Source organism: Crinia signifera, chromosome 3 (genome assembly GCF_055691185.1).
Source record: "Crinia signifera chromosome 3, ASM5569118v1, whole genome shotgun sequence".
Taxonomy (NCBI): domain Eukaryota; kingdom Metazoa; phylum Chordata; class Amphibia; order Anura; family Myobatrachidae; genus Crinia; species Crinia signifera.
In genome coordinates this window covers 223,286,626-223,311,748 of record NC_139219.1, presented here as the reverse complement: position 1 = coordinate 223,311,748, position 25,123 = coordinate 223,286,626, and the positions used below count along the sequence as shown (strand labels likewise).

The 25,123-nt window shown below is 40.9% G+C and overlaps 1 long non-coding RNA gene across 3 annotated transcripts in view; it reads right to left on the bottom strand.

The window, feature by feature from the left end:
- LOC146064252 (uncharacterized) overlaps positions 1–25,123 on the bottom strand; it is a 35,779-nt gene that overhangs the window by 9,109 nt on the left and 1,547 nt on the right. The window lies entirely within an intron of this gene.

The following is a 25,123-nucleotide window of genomic DNA, read 5'->3' as shown; positions in this document are numbered from 1 at the left end:
ATCATTAGGTCCCCAGCATGTTGGTCGATAGTCATTAGGTCAACACCATTAGGTCGACATGCATTTAGGGCGAAATGAGTCTAGGTCGACAGGCAGGAAGGTCGACATGAGTTAGGTCGATATGGTCATTAGGTCGACAGGGTCAATAGGTCGACAGTGAAAAGGTCGATATGGGGGTTTTCACAGTTTTTTGTCCCGAATGTTGACACAGTCGAAATGGACACTGAAACGTAGCACCGCGTCCCCTCGCATGGCTCGCTGCACACACCATGCTTCGGGCACACTATTTTATTCTCCCACCAAGCCCTAGTGGATGGTAGGGCATGATATACCGCCGGTCGGCACATGTCGGCTCAAGAAAAATGTGGAAAACCCCATGTCAACCTTTTGACTGTTGCCCTAACCCATGTTGACATATTGACTCATGTCGACCTTCCCGCATGTCGACATAGACTCATGTCGACCTAAATGCATGTTGACCTAATGGTGTCGACCTAATGACTGTCGACCAAAATGCTGGTGACCCAGTGACCATGGGCCTTATTCTAGTTCACTCTTTCTGACAAAATCCTTCTTAGATGGACAAAACCATGTGCACTGCAGGTGGGGCAGATGTAACTTGTGCAGAGAGAGTTAGATTTGGGTGAGTTTTTTTGTTTCTGTGCAGGGTAAATACTGGTTCCTTTATTTTTACACTGCAATATAGATCTCACTTTGAAGTAAAACCCCACCCAAATCTAATTCTCTCTGCACAAGTTACATCTGCCCCACCTGCAGTGCACATGGTTTTGTCCATCTAAGAAGGATTTTGTCAGAAAGAGTGAACTAGAATAAGGCCCCATATCCCGTCCAGATATCTCCCCATTACTACATTTAAAACTCCTTTTCACTGATTCTTGTAGGAGCGACAGACTTCTGAGTGTTTGGTAGGATATCTTCCTTTCCTTTGGAGACAGAATAAGCCCAATGAAGCTCAGATCCCAAAAGTTGCAGCTCAATGCATGAGAGTTATGCTCCTCTGATATTTGCAGTCGGTGACCAAACACTGTGCAGTGCTAGACTCCAAAGACTGCTGCTTGAAATATATTTCTTTTTTTTTTTTTAAGATATATTTCCAGCGAGTTACAATTACAAATGTTACTTTTTCTGTCAGTTGAATAAGCGATTAAGGGAAATATTTACAGCCTGTACAAGTGAACATGTATTTTTAAGTAGAGGAACTACCACAAGCATTTTTGAATTCCAGGCTTAATTCCAGTAAAAGCAAATTAAACTGTTCCAACTTGACAACTCAAAGAGTGCAAAGAATGACAAATAAGTTAGCTGGCCTGTCCAACAGTAAGAACCACAAAAACAGTGTGCGATTAATGTAGTGGTAAACACAGCTAAAGAATATTAAATAGGAGGTGTATATAAAGATGGCGGATAGATCTGAATTATTTTATGTTTGTTATGTACACAAACGTGTAACCTTATAAAAACTATAAAGTATGAAACTTATATTACTCCACGTCTGTATTATACGTCCACGTTTAATGAATTAGGTTGCATGCCCACTGGCACTAAAAAAACACCACCAGCAGAGGCGTAACTAGATATTCGTAGGCCCCATAGCAAAAGTTTGTAAGGGCCCCCTATTTAGCAACTGATGGTGATAAATTTATGCAAAACATATTAGTTTGCAGCAAAGATGGGCCCCCTTCAGCTCTGGGCCCCATAGCAGCTGCACCCTTTGCACCTATGGTAGTTACGCCCCTGACCACCAGTATGTCAAATGCGATTGTGCTTTAATCTCTGGATGGGAAGAGTGTGGTCAATGGCTGATGCTCCAATGAGCCAGCTGGCACCATTAAACAGTCCATGCAGCATCCAGCCGGAGGTATAGCGGAAGTGATTATGAGGTCATCGAAAGTGGTGTATTCCACTTCCGTACTAGTTGCCATATAGAATTTCTGGTTAAAATACATCAGCAAAATCATATGTTTTAATGAAAATTGGCAAAGGGCTTGTGAAACTTTTCTTTTGTGATCATTTATGACAAGCAGAACAGGTAAATAAATAAACAGGTAGACCCCCTACAATTAGAAGCATAATTGAAGGCACCGCATTCTAATACATGGACTTCAAGAGTAACCAACAGCCCAGGCTGACAGCTATATTTAAAATATCAGAATAAGTGCGGTCATGCTTCATTGGGTTTTATAGCTAGAGATTTGTTATCTGAACACATGAAATAATAAGCAATTAGCTCCCTTCTCTGTTTAATAGGACTCTTTTTTTAAAAAGTCACAGTATATGCATCTAAGTTCCTAGCATAAAACAGCTCTTTTTATTTCACTTGCTGTTTTACAACTCTGATCATGCAGAGTTTATTTGCACTTTTGATTAAATAATATTCCCCTTGGCATTGCTGTGGGCATTGACTTAAAGGAAGCCCATTAACCCTTTAATGCTTAGCAACACAAAATGTTTTATTCGATGCAAAAAAAGAATATTATTTTACAGGACACATCTTGTCATAAATATCCCATGTTGTTTATTTGTTTAGACTATATAGATTTATGTAGTACAGTATATATATATATATATATATATATATATATATATATATATATATATATCGATGAACACACAGGAAAATCTTTGTAATAGACAAATCCTCTTTCATGTAGGAATGTGCTTTGTTATCATTTAATTTCTAATTTCTAATCTTGATATTCAGGTAACAGAGTTATGCTTCAGGCGTGTATATAGTTTTATAAACACTGCCAAAAAATATATATTGGCAAGATCAGAAATGGATTGGTCAAGAGAAAAAAATAAGGAGACTTTTTTCAAATGCAATTTTAAAACTGATTTAATAAAAAGTATAACAATTTTTTTATAATATTGGCACATCTTCATTTAATGTATACATATAGAACTGTAATGTACAGTTACACTAGCTACACATGATGCGAAATGTGATTAAGGTACAGCAAAAGCTCTGAGGGATTCCCATTGCAGACAACAGAGGCTTCTGTAATTATTTTATATAATAAGAAGAAAATAAAGTGATGAAATATATGTTATTAAAACAATTAAGCAACATTTTCAAAATAGTAATATAAAATAGATATGTATAGTAATATCTTTAGCAAAGTATTATTACTTAGTTGCACATATTCTCATAATTCTGGCCATAGACGATTCTGACTGCAATTTCCCCTTAAAGTGTATGGAACCGATTTTGGCTATATGCACTTGTGATTATTGACTATATTCAAATGCGATTTTGACTATGTGCGATTGGTCTATAGCCAAATACACTGCACAGTGTATTTTTACTTGTGATACCAACGCTGCCGGGCCACACCTTGGAATCACAAGCCCCTTAACACTGTATGATTTTGACTAACTTTTCATACAATTTTGACTATATAGTCAAAATTGCACCGTGTCCATGCCACTTAACAACAGGAATCAATATTAAATATTTACCTCACACAGACCATTTAAATCATTAAGTTTACAGAATATGATTATATAAAGAAAAGTAATGTGAAGTTATATAATGTTAATGAATTATTCATAACTACGGCCCTTTAGCCTAGGTGTGAAAGTGAAAGTAACTTTGGAATAGTGTCAATAGTTTTTATTTTTTTGCCCACTATTTCTGATTATATTTCTCTCAATATTGAACTTAACATAAAATGTTTTATTACATAGTGCTTCTGAAATAAATCTAATGGGCCCTACACACTTAACGACGTGCGTATAAGAGCTTTCTGAGCGATGCTGCATTGCTCAGAATGCTCGTATCACTCAGCACCCCATAGAGGGAGAATAGAATAGGTGGTAAGCGTAGTGAGTCACTGTGCCCACAGTGTGGCGAGTGCAGCTAGCCCACAAGGGGTTCATTGCACTCGCCCTGCTGTCTGAAAGTGCCCATACACGGTACAATTATTGTATACAATTTGGACTATATTGCATCGCATAGGTTTTGCAATGCAATGAGATGCAATGAGATTAGATCTAGTACAAAAAGTATGTGCAGCACGACACTTTTTGAGCTGCGCAATGAGACGTGTGATGAGAGCACATCTTATAGCACCCAGCAATTGTACCGTGTATGGGCACCTTCAGTGCCGGCAAATGACTGTCAGAATCCCGACTGTCAGTGGGCTAAGCCACACCCGTGATGTGTCATGAGCAGTGTTCTCCGGTGAGAACACTGATCCTGACCGATTAATAATGTATATGTGAGTTATTTATCGGTGCCAGATACAGACTTGTGGGGTTGTGTATTTACATTGTTGTGTACCCTACACACAGCTATATTTAGGCATTTTCTAAGAAATTTAGTGAAATGATGTAACATCGCTCAGAAAATGCCTGAATATCGCTCCATTTGTAGGGCCCATAAGTCTTTGCCTAAAAATGCTGTTAAGGAAAAAGTTATTCCTGGTAAACCGCTTGCATTCTAAATAATTTTAAATATGTCACCAGCTCATGTTTTTAAATATAATTTAGGGGCTGTGTGTATTGTGTCTGTATATAAAATTCTGGGATAAACTTGTCACAAATACACTTGACTAGAAAATAGTGAAAGGTGGCAACTATGCATTACCGTCTTCCCTATGGATTTCAATGGAATAACTGTCAATTAGCAATAGAGTTATTTATTTACTGAGCAAAATGCATAGAAATGTATTTGATGAAATCATGATATTCCACTCTGCTGATTGCGACAATACTGTTTCCTATTAGCTGTATAATCAATTTTATATAATATGAACTGACAAAGCGCACACTGTATTTATTGTAATTGGTAAAATGAATTAGGAAAATGCAAAACTGCATCACACACATCTATCACAAATTATCAGGATCCTCTGTAGTCTATTCTGTCTACACTGAGAAATTAAATGTAATACATTATTATTTCAGTTAAATCAAAATTAAATTGAAACATAAATTATCTAGAATTGACTGCTTGGAAATGTTGACATTTCACATTTTGCTGATTGTTTTTTAACCTGATGTTACCTTTTCTTTTCTGTTTTTCACAGCCTATGAATTATGTAGTATTCATTAATTACATATTTAATCCTATTCAATTATCAAATAACCATGTTAAGATCTATACTTTATTTTATATAAAAGTATCTATAGTTCAACTGTAAAAGTTGAACTATAGATACTGAATCTATTAGAGATGTGCAGGTTCACATGACAGTTGTTGACAGTTGATAGCCAATAAGATCCTGCTTTGAAATCAGAGTAAATCAGAGCCTGTACATCTCTAGAATCTATATAATTTTATGGAGCCTTGTAAACATGGATATAAAAAATGCTCTTATTGGAAAATAAGTAGGTATAAGCAATTGTAACAGCTGATTAACTTTGTACTTGCCTAGTATTATTACCTTTATATTATTATTATTATTATTTTTATTACAGTTATTATTATCTTTTGTTAGGCGCCAAAAGGTTTATGCAGCACTGTACAAGAGATTACATTATAAAAAAATGCACAACAGTAAATACTTGGTAGCCTAATTACAAGTTTTGCCATAAAACCACAGATACGGAATGAAAAGTACTGGAGGTAGGATAGGGCAACTTGCTGGGGAGACCATGTAGTAGAGTTGCAGCGAAAGGCTCAAAATCTTTTAATGAACATGCACTTATCATATTGGCAAGCTGAGTTGCTGAAAGATAGAAGAGCGCATTGGTGGTAAGGATAGTGCTGAGGAAAGAACAATAAGGAAGACGGCCCAGCTTTAGAGTTTACATGTGTATGCAGTGTCTATAAGCAGTTGGAACGTGAATAGGGAAGGTCAAGGTGGATAGGAAGAAAAAGTGAGTGGAGGCCTCGTAGGCTTTAGTGAAAATGTGTTTCTTTCAGGAAGAACATTTAAAGTTAGGAAGAGTGGAAGACGGTAAGAAAAATAGGGCACGGCAGAATATTCCAGTGGCGAGGGTGCAGCAGGACAAATCTTGGAAGCAGGCATGGGATAATGTGATCGGGGAAGATGAGAAACAAGCGAAGACGGTAGGAGAAACACAATGAGTTTGAACATGTAGGTTTGGAAGGAAGGATTAGGGTCTTTGGGCCTTATTCTAGTTCACTCTTTCTGACAAAATCCTTCTTAGATGGACAAAACCATGTGCACTGCAGGTGGGGCAGATGTAACTTGTGCAGATATAATTAGATTTGGGTGGGGTTTTTCTTCAAAGTGAGATCTATATTGCAGTGTAAAAATAAAGCAGCCAGTATTTTCCCTTCACAGAAACAAAATAACTCACCCAAATCTAATTCTCTCTGCACAATTTACATCTGCCCCCCTGCAGTGCACATGGTTTTGTCCATCTAAGAAGGATTTTGTCAGAAAGAGTGAACCAAAATAAGGCCCTTAGAAAGGAGCGAGAGGGATTTTAATTGTATTCTGAGGGGAATATGTAGCCAGGGTAGGGGGCGAATATGTAGCCAGTGTAAGATATGTAGCCAGGGTAGGAAGTTGCACAGGGGGGAGGCAGTGAGGCAAAAATGGAAATAACATGAGCAGCAGTATTAAGAATAGATTTTAGTCAGAATATAATACAAATTTTGTATCAGACTTTTTAAATCCACTACTTTTAAATTCTGTGCCCATAGCAACATCCCAGCTGAAATACAACTCCCATCTTATTACATGTCCCCCTATGTCTCCTCTAAGCTCTCCTGTTTTCCTGGCTTTGCTACTCCTATGTGCCCCAGTCTGCCAGTTATCCAATCATGTACTGTAATAAACTGATCCTGAATATATAGCTGTGCTGCTAAATACCAAATAGCTCAGGCTTAAAAGCAACATCACCCCTCACCCGCCTCATCTTGTGCCACCAAGCGCTCCCTAACACAATTTGGTCTGTGTATAAAATTAAGTATATTATTAGCCTCAACAACAACAGAGTAGACAGCTCCACACACAGTTTGGTCACTCTAATTCAGGACTCATAATGCGATCCTTCCTGATCTTGCATAACCATACACTCTCTGTTCCCACAATTTTTATTGTATATCCTTTCTGTTAGTCCTAAAATTTGCCCCACCCCTTCATTATCTTCCCAACCCTGGCTTGCTAACCCATCTCCCTCTTGATCCCTGCTCTCTCTTCCATATCAACCCTCCATCCACTCAGCCTCTTTTATTCACAATGCACTCTTCACTCTTCCCCAATCTCTCAAATTACATGGTATGTATCTATTTTTAAGACCCTTTGCCTCCATCATTCTAATTCTCACAGCACTCTTCCTTATACCTCACAACTTTTATCAAGCGCATCATGGGATACAGTATTCCCTTATACCCTCTCCTTTTTTTGTGTTTACCCATATTGTGAGCTATGAGAAGTAGATGTGTAAGTGAGATCATGGGACGCCACCCTCCTTGTTCCCCCCACACCATCACTAACCATTTCCTATTTTGTATTTTTCCCTATTTTGGGGTTATTTTCATTCCATTATCCCATCCATAACTGTACTTAAAGATTTTTTATTTACCCTTCTTACTCCCAATTATTTCCCTTGATAGGCTTGTTGAATGTCAGCTTTGTTCCAGTTGCACTGTATATTATCATTCTCGTGTTGTCAAAATATTTTATTTTTTCTGTCCCCTGCTTTATATTTTCAACACAAATATGTGATCCCACCCCCCCCCCAAAAAAAAAAATCTCCACTGTTGACCAAAATACTAGCAAGTGTTGACCAGTAACAAAGATAATACATATATATTTAGGACTAAATGACAGCACTAGTCACAATTGAACTCCAACAGTAATTTTATTAGTAATTAAATCATATAAATTAAAATGTTATGTTATTATTACTGCAATAGATACAGTCAATTACTTACTTTAATACTATAATAAAAAAGAAACCTACACATTCTGCTTTATCGCTGTTTATTTGTAAGATGCCACTAATTTCACTGCATACAAGTCACACAAATATAAATTGAACATAACACATTAAAAAGTACAAATTCCATACAAATACAATGAAAAGTAAGAAATATATCATTATATATCAATAAGTATAAATGAAACAGAAAAATCACACAAAGTTGAACATAGAAGCATTACAAAAAGTATAGGAAAGTATAGTATATAGTTATTTCATTTTATCTAGGGGTATTTGCAATCATCATACAATCACTTGTAGCAGGTATAAATCCATTCATAAATCTAAATCTAGCACCTTGAATACCTGTGGAGTTGTATTTTAAAGGTCAAAGGCCAACTTTAAAATGTAACAAATATATTCCAGGTAAACAAAGTAGTGCTAACATAAGAGATGCAATATAGAGGATCCTGCTCATGAGAGCTTACAGTCTAGATCAGGGGTCCTCAAACTATTTTGCTCTGGGACCCCATCTGACTTTTAAAATAATTACGGGACCCCAGAAAATTATTGCAGAAGGTCATCACTTCACATGTGTAGGCAGCAGAAAGCACATACATGGCAGCATTGTGGAGGCACAAAATGATGGGAGGAGTCTAACATAACAGACAATTAAACAGACTTTTCAGACTCCTTGACGGAGATTAGAAAAGTCATCAGCCTGATGGTCAGCAACATGGAGTCGTGACCCCATGCTGAGAAGGTCGGGACCCACAGTTTGAGAACCGCTGGTCTAGATGGAGGGCAAAAACAGCAACAATAGAAGCTAATAGAGCACAAGAATGTGCATACAGGGAGTAGTTGGCAGCGTAGACTACAGGGAAGAGGAGGATTTTGAGAGAGTGCTTGAAAGACTAGAGGTAGGGGTAGAGACTAATTAAGCAGGGAAGGAGTTCTACAAGTGGGGAAGTGCAGAAGTAGACTTGTAGGTGATTGTCAGATGTAGAATGGTAAGGTAGAGTTTTGGTATAATCATGAAAAGGTCAAACATATATCAGGAGGGTGCTGATTATGAATTTGTAAGCTGTTTTATTTGTACTCTGGGGTGAACTGATTTGTAGAGGGTTGAAGCAGATAAGGAGTATGGCTGAATTAAAGTTTGTATAGTCTCAACGCTGGCATACTTGCAGAGGAGTAGATAGGTGACATGGTGCCCAGAGCAACAATATGTTTCGGCGCCCCCTCCCCCAGTGATTTTTCCTTCTTATAGCTATTCTCCTTACATATAATGCCAAACAAACTGTAATGCCCATTACAGAATATGCTACACACTGTAGTGCCCTTTACACATTATGACCCTCACCATATTTCCTAATAGACATTATGCCACACATCGTAATGCTTAAGTAACTTTATGCCGCACACCATAATGCCCATTGCACATGCCACATATCATAATGCTTAATTCACTTTTATGCCATACCGTAATGCTCATTACACATTATGCCAAACACCATAATGCTTTAGGGTAAAACTATACATGCAATGGCGTAATTATAAATCTTGCACACCTCCATGGCATTTTAGTGCCACTTACACATAATGCACCCTGTAGTGCTGTTGCGCATAATGCCCCCTGTAGTGTCACATACACATACCCAGCAGTGCTCCATTATACACATAATGGTCCCAGTAGTGCCGCTTACACATATAATGCCCCCTGTAGTGCTGCTGCCTTACACACATAATGCCCCCACTAGTGCTGCTTACACATATAACACCCCCACTAGTGCTACTTAGATGCATAATGCCCCTGAAGTGCATGCAGCTTCTGGTTGCCAGAGGTTCAATGATGGTTGCCAGGGGTTACATGCTCATTGCCAGGGGTGATTACATGCATGTTGCCAAGGGGGATTACATACTTGTGGCCATGGATGAGCACATGGTTATTGCCCAGCGGGAGGTAAATGCTCATTGCCCAGTGGGAGTTAAATTGCCCACGCATCAGCCTTCCTGTCCACCTGCCAGTCCACCGCAGTGATGCAGAGTCTCTCTAGCATTGCAGACCCCGCAGCGGCGGGGAGGCGCTGACTAAGTGTGGGTGCCGGGGGTCTGCAGGTGCTATTGTTACGCCCCCCAGCTCGCCCCTCCCCCCTTCTGGGTGCAGCATCGCAGGGGATGTGGTACCCCGTACCTGTGCAGTGTGAAGCGCCAGCGCCGCAGTGTCCGGGAACTGAATCGCTGAGAGCGGACACTGTGAATCCAAGCCAATCAGCGGCCTATCTTTTGAATTTTCAAACTCTGTCACCACTGTCTGTCCCTGGTGTCTGCTCTCAGTGCTTCAGTTCCCAGACACTGTGGTGCTGGCCCTTAACACAGCACCCTTCAGTTCCCGGACACTGCGGCGCTGGCGCTTCACACAGCATCCTTCAGTTCCTGTCCCAGAAAAGGGGTGGGGCGCCAAAATTTTCCAGGCGGGGCGCATCATTTGTCATTATGCTACTGCCTGTGCCCCTCCAAAGATGGCTGTTGCCACAAACGGAGACAGCCGCTAGAGGTCCTCTTTCACCTCTAGCCACTGTCAGTGTGACAGACGCAAGTCTGTTAGCGTGTCTTTACTGTGGTGGTGGCGGGGCTGCAGGGTCTCTGTAATGCTCTCAGACAGAGAGCCTTGGCTGCAGACGAGCAGGCGCCATCTGGAGGGCGGACCGGCGGGCAGCGAGTGTGATCCTGCTACTCTTCAGCACACGGAGCTTGCGCTCTGCTGGCTCCACCCTCGCTACTTGGGGAGGTTCCTGTCATTACGCCACATAGAACTCAAAGTTTGCGTGATGTAGCTATGTATAGGGGTTCCTCCAGCACTGATGAGGATTTGCAGGAAAGGAAAACAAGCCTGAACAAGGGTTTTGCTGTCCTGAGTAAGAAAGGGGGATATACTGTCAATTTTTATGAGGAGGATTCAAATACTGCATCAGGGAATGGAAGTGTGTAGTTGACATGCCTTGCCACTTGGTTGACACTATAAAGTAGTTAACTACTGTAGGCTGTTTACAGAGTACTAACATAGTTGCCAAATGTCAGCCCAAAGATTTTCTGAAGATTTTTTCCTGAAAACTCTCCTGAAAACTCTCCTTTTTCAATTCACAGTACAACTCCTCTTATTATCTACATTTATTATTTCTCATACTTTGTTCTTGTTCCCTGATATTTATAAATTAATATTTAAGATTAACATTTAGGATGCAGAAAAGAACTACCTGTAAATTTGGATATATATTTAGATTTTATTTATAAAGTGTCAACCTATTACGCAGCACTCTACGTGGAGGTAATATAAAAAAAAATCAATTACACAAAAAGAAGGTAAATATAGTCTTGCCAAAACAAGCTTACAACTTAATACTGTAGGTGTGGGATGTAGTGAATAAGTGATCCTGTACAGTGCATGATGTGCTTAGGTGCATTGACTCAGCAGTAACGTGTACTTGAAAATGATTTAAAAATACTGACAAATAGCATATTGTGCTCGGCCTTGCCCAACTCACGAGAGTTAACAGTACACAGCTCCCTCATTATTATTATCATCATTTATTTATATAGCGCCAAAAGGGATCTGCAGCACCCAGTTATAGAGTTTTTAAGCAAGTAAACTAAAACAAGTAAACAGTGACTAATGTGGCATACACTCAGGGCGATTGTAGCCCATTTCTAAGCGATTTGACTAGAAATTAAGCATTGATCGAGATGTGTGTAGGCTCACCATCGACGGCTATGTGCGATCTTGCGCTTTGCTATCACCGGGCTAGATTTATACTGAATGCTGTATAAATCTAGTCACGGCCAGTGTTCTCTCACCAGAGAACACTGGCTCAGAACACATCACTGGTGCATCGCTGTGTGGTGAGCGATCTGTTCTGAGTGATCTTTGCTAAGCACTGTAATGCCCCGTGTGTATGGGGTATTACAGTTCAAGACAGTATAGGACAATTTCAGAGTATATAAACATTTCTGCTTCAGCAGACAGTTCTAAACTAAGTAATAGGATGGCATAAAACCGAGGGATTAGATGCGATCAAAGGACGTATGGAGATTAGATGCGATCAAAGGACGTATGGAGATTGTTCAGGTTCAGGCCGCAGCAGAGTAATAGGTGCGCGCCAGTGGTGTCCAGGTGTGCACCACTGGGGCACCACTTCTAGAGCCCTCCCCCCATCACACCCCCTATCACCTCTGCTCAGGCCATTGTACGCTGGAGCTCCCCTGACCCCTGCTGCTTCCCCAGCCGTCATTCACTTTACAGTAGTGACGTAGCTCAGGAGTTCAGGCGCCCGAGACCAGGGGAGTGAAGCTCAGCCTCCAGCGTATAAACGCCGGAGCGAAGGTGAGGGGGGCTTCTACGATCTGTGGTGGGTTTTGCTGGGGTAGTACAAACCTGCCCTGGTAGGTTTGTCTTGCCCCAGCAAAACCAACCACTCAAGGGGTTAATGTCTTTAATACACAGCAATCACATCACTCAGACAGTTACTCTCCAAATACACATTTATCCCCTTCAGTCACTATCCAAAATGGCACACTTCTAAAAACCTAGTTTTTGGAGATTTGACTGCATTTTCCATAACACCAAACTCTGAAAAGCAAAACTTTCCAGAACTTACCCAATAGGCAATGCCATCTATAGCGGGCGTTGTCAAATAGAAGTATATGGGCTTCTCTCTGCATTGTTCCCTGCGAGGGATTCATTCAGATCACTCCCAGTGTTCGCCACAGCTCAAACTCCTTATATTGTAAAGGACAGCTTCTTTGCAAAGCCTAACAATGATGGAACATTCTAGGCACACAAATTCTCTGCTCAATATTCGGCCACCATATTTAATGATTAGGCATATCCACCTTGCAACAAGCTCTTGCATGAGATTAAAAGTAATCACATGATGATAAAAAATAACCCCTCCCCCAATACTAACAACATAAAATAATTTCTTAATAAAATGTACCTATCCCACCTCCCCAGTAGACCTGATATTAAACTAATACCATTCAGACCTAGTTGCCCCACCATCCACTACTACGGTGTGGTGGGAGAATCTAATAGTGTGCTGAGTGCAGCAAGGCACCTGCTCGACGCTGTAAGGGGACACGGTACACTTTGATGGTGTCCATGTCGACATTTGGGACAAAACCGTGAAAACCATGTCGACATTGCCACTGTCGACCTAATGTTTGTGTCGACATCCCAACTATGTCGACATTAGCCATGTCGACCAATTTCATGTGTCGATCTAAGCCATGTTGACCTTCAGTGGTCGAACTTGTGCATGCCGACATAATATGGGTCGACCCAATGACCCATTTTCCCGCTGATAGGGTGCATCACCCCTGTGTGGAGTCAGTGTGATATGAGGTTAAGAGTGCAGGGAATGGATCAGTAAGATCTGGAGGCTCGAATTATAACATGGCTAGTCCTGGGGTAGGGTCCATCCTGTCAATCAAGCAACAACCCTATTTCAGAGTATTTCTGCTAACTGGTATCCAATCTATGTGCAAGACCTATACCAATCTACAACCTGAGTTCACAAGGGTTTTATATGTTGTAGTTTGTGTGACCTGGTTTTTGTGAATGTGAGTATTACATCATAACAAAGTTCAAGGATGTAAGGAATCAGACTTTTGTTTTTATTGCCTAACAAACCCTTGACCTGTCAAAGCTGACTTCTGACTGGTAAATGTGGGTTAATGCACATCTGCACTTTGAAAGTAATTAATGCCCATTGTGGGAGATGTAGAAACCTTTGAGAGAAGTTGCCAATAGCAACCAATTAGCTTCGAACTGTCCTTTCATAGCCTGCATTCTGGCGGTCAGAACGCTGGTGTTCACAATTCTGATGCCAGCATCAAAATGACACTGGGTAAAGAGTGGTGGGGATTAGCCTTAGGCACTAGGGGAGACTTAAGGTGGCCATACACTACTGCGGCAATATATGGCCAGCCAATCCCTGCAAGCCACTAAGACTTTCCCGGGCGGGCAGCAGGATCGCATGCGGTTCTTTCATATGTGATGTATTGCATGTGACCACTGTTCCCCACCGCCGGGAGGAGGGTCTGAGGTTGGACCACCTCCGACTCAGGTCCAATGCGCATCGGACTTGAGAGGTCATCAAAGGAATTCGATTTGGGCCGATTTCTCGGCCTGATCCATTGGGATCGGGTGAAATTGTCCCAAATCGCTGTAGTGTATGGGAGCTTTTAGAGTTAATCTGCAGGGTGGGTTAGCCTGTGGGGTGGGAGGGGTTAGATTTTGGTGGTGGGATACATTGGTTAGCATTATGCACTAATTGGGAGGGTTAGGGTCTGACTCTATGCAGGATGGTTACTAGGCTTCCGGAAGGGTGGTTATGGATAGGGGGAGTATACTGGTCACCCGTATGTATCGTGTCTCTCATTTCTAATGGGAAATCTAATACTGACTTTATCTCTATCAAGTTTGATACCTTTACCCTGTTGTATTATATTTGGAAAATATAGACTACTGTAAATATTGGTACTTATGTATTACCTGGGCGTCCGATTATTGCATTGCATCGCATCGCATCGCATGCAATATAGTGGCATACAATGCAATGCAATGTGATTTTTCATTGTAAAGACCCAATTTTTAATTGTATAGTCAACCATGGGTGATTTCATACCCCCACTATCCAACTACGCATGGAGTTGATTTTATATAGTGTGGCGAGCGCAGCGAGCCACCGAGCCCGAAGCGTGGCAAGCGCAGCGAGCCCCGCGAGGGGACGCAAAATACATGTAAAGTTATCCATGTCCCCTCGCGGGGCTCGCTGCGCTCGCCACGCTTCGGGCACGGTGGCTCGCTGCGCTCGCCACACTATATAAAATCAACTCCATGCGTAGTTGGATAGTGGGGGTATGAAATCACCCATGGTTGACTATACAATTAAAAATCGGGTCTTTACAATGAAAAATCGCATTGCATTGCATGCCTTAAGTAGTGGCATGCAATGAAAAAATCGGGAGCCCAGATAATACATAAGTACCTAATTATTTTGTGATACCGTAAAATAATGTGGAGTTCTAGATGCTGCCTAGAGCACTGTAATAAAATTAGTTGGAGCTCCTGCACCTACAGCACCTACAGTATGTGCTCTATGAGCAAATGTACTATACAGTCATGTCTAACCGCAGCTCAACTAGGTCTCAGTGTCCCAATCCCATCAGTAGCAAAATATCTCCAATGTGCTCCAGTGTGATCTTTTCTATGCTTTTTACTTTGTGTTGTGCTTGAGCTGAGAGAAATAGAGGAACACATTGTCAGCTTGCCATTTCTGTAAAAGATTTGTCATTTTTCAGCTGGTGCTTTATTTACACATAAATGTTATTTTGTTCCAATTACAACTAATAAAAGCTAAAATAAGCATACAAGCTCATTCAGGCAAACATGAGGGACGCATACTACAGGGAATATGGATAATAAAGAGAAAAAAAAAAAGAGCTTTGTGTGTGATAAAATATATATGACTAAATATGACTTATGTTTTATGACTTATGTTAATGTCATTATATTCTATATATTGTGCCTCTTTATGCCTACATGCTGTGAGTTCCTAGTTATAAAATGGTTACATATTGCATTTTGTTTGTAAGGTCCTAGAGTTCAGACCAAGATAACTAACTATTCTGCCAATCTTTTTCAATATGCTCACATTTACATACAATTGTATGATTTGTAGTTACCAGAATTACCTATGCCTTTTATAGGAACATCTAATGATACATAGGGCCTTATTCTAGTTTCACTCTTTCTGACAAAATCCTTCTTAGATGGACAAAACCATGTGCGCTGCAGTTGGGGCAGATGTAACATGTGCAGAGAGAATTAGATTTGGGTGGGGTTTTACTTCAAAGTGAGATCTATAGTGCAGTGTAAAAATAAAGCAGCCAGTATTTACCCTGCACAGAAACAAAATATCTCACCCAAATCTAATTCTCTCTGCACATGTTATATCTGCCCCCCTCCAGTGCACATGGTTTTGTCCATCCAAGAAGGATTTTGTCAGAAAGAGTGAACTAGAATAAGGCCCATAATGTAGTCATAACAGACTTTTGGAAAATATTATGGTTTCATATTATTATTACATGTAAATAATACACTATGGCTATTTCTCAATTAATTCTTATTTACACTGATTAATGTAATAGAGAAAAAAAAATATGAACCCAAAACCCAGAAATGCATATCATATTGGCAGACACTACGTTGGTAGGTGGCAATGATACAGATGTAGCCGTGCTCATCGTTGCCTGATTGCCACCGCTTATTCTTACTTGATGCGCCAAATACACATGCGCATACCAAGGGGATTGTGTCAATCGTCACGTGCAACGATGAGCATGGCTACATCTGTATGTAAATGTAGGTAACTACACATGACTGATGACTTAACTAGAGCAAGGCTTATTAATCAGGTAGAAACAGTAGTACCCTTTTCACATTGCAAAAATAACCCGGGCCGAACCCTGGCATTTAGGGATGCCAATCCCGGGACATACCAATTCAGAGATGCCGGAAATCTCTGATGTTTTTTAATGTGTGCATGCGCTGGATCTGTATTGTACATGTGCAGATCTGTTTCTGTGTTGGTGGTCACGGGATTTATTTACTAAGATGGGAGTTCTACTAAAGATGGTCTGTTTCCCATAGCAACCAATCAGAATCTAGATTCTAACCTTGCGAGCAGGGCCCTCCTACCTTTTGACTGTCTGTAAATACCCTGTTTGTTGTATCACTGTCTCCTTTTGTAAAGTGCAATGGAATATGCTGCGCTATATAAGGAACTTTAATAAATAAATAATAATAATAATGGAATCTGATTGGTTGCCCATAGCAACTCCCAATCTTCAGTAGAACTTTCATCTTAGTAAATAAACCCCATAGTGTCCATCAAACCACTGCGCTGTTTGGGAATGAGCAAAAAACAGCAATAGTCAGCGTTATAGAAAATAGGAGTGTGTCCGCCCCATATTGTGGGTGTTCCAAGGTCAATGGCTATGTCTGTAGGTGCAGCTTCCCTAAATCCATAAACATGGAAACACGGCCATCTTGCGAAAACCAGGGTTCACTCAAATTAGCAATTTGAATGCAGATGATCTGTCTTCAGATGCAGCAGCAGATCAGAGAAGCTGGCAGGAGGTGCCAATTCACACAAGATGGCATTCGAATATTTTTGTTTAGCAGCTGCGCCCATCTCTGAAGCAGCATAGGCAGACTGGCACTGAGAGAGCAGGGGTCCTGATTAAGATGTGGTTGGAGAGGAGCAGCTATCTCTTAACTAGGAAGCAGCAGGGACAGCACTTATAGGTTAATGCAGCAGGAGGTGTCATGCTGCCGCAGATTCAACAAATAGGCCAGGAAATCTTCATTATCCGGTCACTGACAGACTACTGTTGATGTGTGCGCTATGTTGCAGAACTGTACTGGGTCTAGCGAAGAATAACAGAAATTGCTTAATGAATCATTACTCCGTCGGTACCCGAAGCAGGCCCAGTGTCTATACAGGACTGCCTTGTAAATGGGTTTCTCGCTTACAAAACTGTTATAAGTGGATGTTGACTTAAGGTAATTTATAATAAGTTAACGAATTGCTAATAAGCTAATTTGAAAAAATTCCAATTAAACAGATGAGATAATGATATAATTAGAATTGCATCAGACTAGGACACAGATAACATTGTGCCCCTTTAATGCATTTATCCAGTCTCTCCCCAAATGACTGGCTCTTATCTCTATAGTTGGATTGTTCATCCTGACTCATGGGACATGGGTATATATGTCCCCACTCACTGAGCAGGGACAGAATCACATGTGACAGTGCCACAAGCATAAGTGGCAGTGGTTGGCTAAGCTCGGGTAGGTTAGCACAGATTACTTCTTTATTATTTTGTATATTCAGAATTTCATAAATAAATGCAACAAGGAATATTTATTAAACAGAAGCAAGAACATAGGCAGATTACCCACGGGGCGGTTGCCCCAGGGCCCCCACACATTCTAGGGCCCCCGCCACCCCACTGCTGCAGCAGTGGCGGGTGGGTGCCAGGCAGCGGGACGGGCAGTGGGTGGGTGCCAGTGTGTCCCTGCGGTGTATGTGCGCCGAGGTCCACCGCGGACCCTGCAGTGGATGGGAACTAGTAGTTCCCACTAGTTCCCATCTGCCGCAGGGACCCCGCTGCTGACCTCACATCCGCCGCAGGGACCCAGCGCAGCACCGATCCCCGTAAGGTACCGTCCGGGGGCGGGGGGTCTGTGTGTGTGTGTGGACTGTGCCAGGCCGGGGGGGGGGGGGGGGGAGTGTGTGTGTGTGTGTGTGTGTGTGTGTGGGGTGTGTGGGGGCGCGCGCAAACCGTGTTGCCCAGGGCCCCCACATACCTCAATCAGGCCCTGAGCAAGAACAATGTTTTTTTCAAAATCATTGACTGTCTATGGTCCCCTAAAGTGAGACACTACATACAGTTAAACAAACAAACAAAAAAACACACAATATTTTGTGATGTCATTTCATTGTATAGGACAGGGGTTCCTAAACTGTGTGCCTAGGCAATTATTTAGGGTTAAAATGATGGGCAAAACAAGTGGTAGTGGCTGCTAATCATAAAACATGTGGATAATCAGCATAAATGTCCATCAGCACATAACTAAACCCAAGGATGACAGAAAAGGCACGTTTACTTATTTTATTGATGAACATGAAATACAATATTAAATTATTTATGCTAGGCTAGGGGTGCCCTGATAAAATCTGATACGCTAGGGTGTCATGATTTAAAAATGTTTGGAAACGCTGGTATAGGAGGAAGGTGTTTTGTCATTCTTTGTACAGTATATCAACACTTCTGATAACTGGAATTATACACAGGTTGCTCACTCCACTCTGCTACATTTCAGTGTAAACCACATTTTGTATTTCATTTCGAGAGCTACCCTTGTAGCAGTAATGAACACATTATTGTAATTTCCTTGACCTGTTACACTTTTAAAGAAAAATCAATTGTAATTGTTCTACATTCCTATCTCATCCAGTAATAGAGATAAAGTAAATGATGGCAGCTCCCAATCAGCAAAAAGAAAGATTGCAAAACTGATGTATGTTACTCTAAAACATATCACTTTTATACGCATGAACTGATGCATCTTATGTTCGATTTAAAAACAAATAAAATCAAAGTTTATATATGTGTATGTTTGTGGTTGTGTATCTTTGTGTGTGTGTGTATGTGTGTGAAGTGAACTCCACCTGCACCTCCACTACCACCAGCACAACCAGTGACACCAGCTCAGCAGACAACCTGAATCAATACCACCAGTACCCTACCACAATCACCACTACAACCTCCTGTATGACCACAACCAGAACCACTAACACTACCACCATTAGCAGCTCTACCATGACTAGCACTACCACCCCCACCACCAAGAAAAACACCACCAGCATCACTACCACCAACACCATCAGCAACTCTGCCAAGAGCAACATAATTTCCAAAACCATACGCCTTAATGTATACGGTACTCCACTGTAAATAGCTACAAATCCACCACTACTACAGAACATTGGGGTATTTCAGACCTGATCACATGGTCACAAATTAGCACGGCCTGCATTCAGTTAAGTCGCCACACTGCTAGAGTGAAATCCCGCCCTGTGAATTAATGTGATCGCTATGTGAATGCATGTTTGCGGCTACACATTCATTTGCAGCCATACAAAAATGTTTAAAACCCATCGTAACAGGCTCACCATCTAATGATTGTTACACTGGGCACAAGTCGTCGCAGTCTCAGAGTAGCCAGAGACTTACTCAGCGGCCTGGAGGTGACATCACACACCCTCCCCTAAAACATGTGGGCATATCTACGTTTTCCTGGTCACTCCCAGCGTTTTTTCTTACATCCTGCATTTCATTTAGCACTCCCACTAATCGCCGTTCCCCCCTCCAGACGCCTACTTCCTGTCAATCACCGTATAAACGGCATGCTTATAGAAATAATAGCAGGATTTTGGAGGTTATTCTGGTTGGTGCGTAATTTTCCGAATTCTTTCTGAGCGGTCCGCACGCTACGCTGTGCGGACATGGTACGAAGAAACGCCCACCGGTCCTCCGCATTCGGACGGACTCACACTTTAAGAAGAGGGCGTGTTTACGGACGACATCCAAACCTTGCGTGTGCGGTGGCCACACACATATTCTGCACGGTCTTACAGCGTCTGCACGGTCTTACCGCGTCAGAACGGATGGGAACATGGCCGTACGCACCGATGCAGTGTATTTCCGCAAAACATACCACTATCTTTTGATCCCCAAATGTGTGCTGTTATTGGTAAATGTAAAAGTGACATGTATATTTATATTAGTGAAAGCAAGTTCTGTCCATTGCTTGCAGTGTAAATGTGTGTAACAAATGCAGCCGTGCTTTCAGCATAGATTTGTGTGTTTAGTAATGGTCCATTTAAGCTGCAAGGTTTCCAATTGAAGCAATGAAAAAAGTGTAATTAATGAGTAATGAGTAGAGGAGTGGATTGTATTGTGTTCAGGTGACATTGGTTCAGGTGCGGGAGTACTAATTGGGCGATCCGAATGCCTAGCGCATGACCGAGTGGTGTCCGCAAAGAAATACTTGCTTATGGACACCGCATATTTCTTGCCTTTTGGTTCGTTTGCAGTCGGTGTTCAGTCCGAATGCACGCCTACCAGAATTAGTGCACTCCCTCGTTTTCGCCCATGTTTACGCCCAGTTTAGCCCACTTTGAAACTACGCCCCTGTGTACTTCCGAATGACGCCCATAATACGCCCATATCTCCCGAGTGAATGCGGTGCACATTTCTGTATGGTATTAGTGAGAACAAGTACGGAGACCTTGCATGGCACATGCGCATAGCGTTGCCAACGCATGCACAGACGGCTAAAAAACGCAATCCGAAAGAATTCGGAAATTTACGCATCGACCAGAATAAGGCCCTTTATCACAGCACGGCCTCGCACATGTGTACTGCGAACCATACACAAGCAGAGTGTATCGATAATTGTCTGCTGTGTGAATTCGCAGCCAAATCGGAATCGAGCCCATGGTTACATTAAAGGTGTGCTTTTATGATGTTCTCTAATTGTATAAATAAAAACTATCAAATGCTGATGAAAAAAAGATTTTGCAGAAAAACAGAGAAATGTGACAATCTGAATGGCCAGAAGATTTCTAATATGACTACAGGTTGAGTATCCCTTATCCGAAATGCTCGGGACCACGATTCCGGATAAGGGAATATTCCGGTTTTTGGAATATTTTTTTTTTTAGTCATACTTACCTGCCCCTGGTGGGTCCCCGATGGTCCCTCGGCGTCCATGGAGTCCTCCGGCGTCCACGGCAGGCCACCAGCACCGTCTCCGGCGTCTCCGGCGGTCCCAGGAGTGCTTTGCGCAAGTTCCCTGGCGCGCCGGTGACGTCACCGGCACGCGCGCGCACTTGCGCAAAGCACTCCTGGGACCGCTGGAGACGCCGGAGAGGATGCTGAAGGCCTGCCGTGGACGCCGGAGGACTTGGTAAGTATTAAAAAAGGGTTAGGGGGGGAAAAAATAAAAAATTTTTTTAATTATTCCAAAAAACCACGGTTTTTGGAATAATTCGGATACGGGATGCCCGGATACGGGATACCCGACCTGTACTGTATTTACTGTGGAATCATGTATTGCCTTTTGGGGACTTTGCATACAGCAATCATGCATGCTGCATGAATTGTTCATAGTGCTAGAATAAGAGTTTTATAGCGGCATTCCTGTCTTTCCTATATGCCGAATTTCTAAATTTTTGTCATCATTGGAATTCCTACATCTGCAACCCCAGTATAGGAAGGATTGTTATAAAGTTACTGCAATAAATTACCATTTAATATTCTAATGCTTACAGAAATATTTTTAATTATTTCAATCTTCATGGACTCCCTGAAATACGGCAGTGATTAGTACTAAAAGGACAACTAAATAACAAATGGCAAAACCTCATATATATTCATATATGATAACATATGATTGGTTTAAATAGTGTATTTCCATTCCCCTTCAGCACAAATAGCTATAGCTACACCTATAGCTCTTTGGTAATGCATGAAAAGGATTTTGTTTTTTTTGGGGGGGGACAAAAAGATGAAATGATAAAGCACAACATGTCAGTTAACCTTCCTAAATTTTTTTACTGATTCTGGCTTCCCTAAGTGTGTGATTCCAACATCGTGAAATCTGTAAAAATATAAAAGGACAAGACCGAGCCTTCCCAAGCAGTGTCTGCTGTGTAAAGTATAAGACAGGTAGCATTCTGGACATATTTATCAAAGAATAAATAGCTTAGCTTAATAAAACAATATTTGTATAATGATGACAGGTTGGATATAATTGTCAACAAAAAAGTTTTGACAGCATTATTGAACATCAGCTGGTTACAATATAATTTAAACTGTAACTCATTCTGACTATAGGTTTCTGTAGAACCCCAAAAAAGAACCCCCCCCCAAAATAAAAATAAAATAAAAAATAACACAACCAATTGGGGACTTTAGGGTTTAAAATTGGGACTGCACCGCCATTTGTTGCTGCAAATCTCTAGATTTCAATCACAAAAACATTTACGAAGAAGCTGCAACTTTCTAATCCAATCCTTTCTCGCTATGTGATTGATTTTTACATACAAATGGTGTAAAAACATTGCCTACTTGTTGTGAAATAGCAAAGTATTTGTTTTAATTTTCGTAAATTGAAGCACATTCAAAGAATAATACGCCTATTATTACGTTGTAATTACATTTGATCCAGTCAAAAAAACTTGGATTGCATTTTGCAGTGTAGCCTTGATGAATTATCTGCAAAGAATTAACCTCCCTTGAAAATATCTGAAATCATTACTTGCATTACAATGATTTCAGAGTAAACATGAGATAGTGGACTGTGAAAGCTACTGGGTACAACCGTATACCTTTATTTCAGAAAAAAATAAACCTATCCTTGTGACTGTAGGTAAGCACTGAACATCTTGTTGGCCTGTACGGCAATGTGGAATTACATTACAGACATACATAAAATATATTCATGTTAGGTTAGTGAATTGCAGCAAATGCAACCATTATATTATTAATGCTGCTGTACCTACTCGATAACCATTTTTGCTCACGTTAGTCTTAGTTCTAATTTGTACTTATGATAATGATGAGACACTAACAAATGTGCAAATGAGCGCACCTACGGACATAGAACTGTTCTGCTGGTAGGTGATTATAGGAAGTGCAGAGTGCTGTGTATACAGCAGCACAACCTGTAACATCATATTATAAGTCAGTAGTAATGTATTACACTGATGCCATTAAATATACATCACATGTTCTTAGAGAAGTTCATTTACATTTTAGATATATTAATGACAATGCTAAATTGCTATTAGAAAGGAGCTGTAATGGTAGGAAAAAATGCATTGTTTTTTGGAAACGATTGTTACACCTGTGCATTAAATACCCTGGAAATCTTCTAAGACTTTTTGAAAATGCTTTAAAAATATACATTCTATATTTAATGTATACAGACAGTCAATGCAGGCTGTAATCAGTAAGGTAACAGGCATTGCTTTGAAAAGCTAAAGCCAGTGGCCGAACTCTGGGAGGCAATGGAGTCATCTGCCGCCGGGCTCCTGCTCCCAGGGAGGGCACCTCTCATACCCTGCTAAATCAGTTAATTGAAAACTGAACACATATTTAATATATTAATCAAGGTTGCGTGTGTGTGTGTGTGTGTGTGTGTGTGTGTGTGTGTGTGTGTGTGTGTGTGTGTGTGTGTGTGTGTGTGTGTGTGTGTGTGTGTGTGTGTGTGTGTGTGGGGTGGGGGGCACCAATATATATCTTGCCTCCGGGCAACTGGGACAAACTTACACCACTGGCTAAAGGGAATATTTTGGAAGTGTCTATGTTCCTATTCGTCTCATCCAAGTACTTGATGTAGAGGCTTGTGGAGAATGTGCATCTACAGATGTCAGAATATAGCATAACAGTGAGAAAGGCCTACTACATTCACAATAGCTGTAGTCAGGCTGTTGGTTCACCTATTCTACCATTCAGACTTTGCACCTTGTATAGTAGCTTCTATGTAAGAGATACTGTTATTGATTAACCAGGATTAACAATCTAGCATTTCTTAATGAAATAGATAGAAAGCAGTAAATGTAGGTTCTGGACAGACATTGCAGTATTCTGGCACAAGACCCATGAGAATGCACCCATAACTGGAATGTATTGTAGAAGGCTTCCACTTGCAGAGTACAAACAAACCAAGGGACAGTTGCTTTCAATGGAAAAGTACCAGTGCTTGTCAATTAGGTTCTACTTCGGAGAAGGATCAGAAACAGCTTAGATCTGTTGCAATAGGATCAAGTGCACAAAGGGCATTTAAAAAGCCAGACACTCTGGTGGTATTAAGCTGTTTAACAAGCACAGTTTGTAACGCAGCCTTTACATCGCTCACTTATCGGTGCACAACTGCCCACATATATATTCTTAAATATCACAGTACTGAGTTTAACACCTACAGTAGGCATGATTAATAAAAAGCACTGAGCACCTAACTGTCATTTGTTAGGGGACAAATGAACTGGTCATTTCTTAGCAGAAAGTGGTTTTCCCTATCAGGTATTGCTGCGAGGAAAGAGAGTTTAGGTAAATTAGGTCAAACTAGCTTATGTAACTTGAAATATTCTGACAGTAGTTTGCAGTTACCATTAACACTACAGATATTTTGGGGAAGATTCTGGATAGACAGGATGACTGAACACCCACTGGATTACTTTCCATTAGCAACTTCGGTACATAGCACCCAGTTGCTAAAAAGTAGGTCACACAGAGACAGAACAGGCCAAACTATAGCAACCCAGCCCATCTAAACTAGATCACGGGATACGTTAGTGTAAACAGGGCCTGCTATCGGAATAGCTGCAGTTCTAGTCTCTGCAAACAAAAGTAAACTGCAAATTCTCTCTTGGGAAAGCTTATATATATATATATATATATATATATATATATATATATATATATATATATATATATATATATATATATCTATCATGCTCATTAGAAGCTTTTATTTAGTTGGCACATGATGCAATTTTGTAAAACAATACTTATGTTTACTGATGAGGTTGCACCTTGGAGCCATCACAACTAGTTG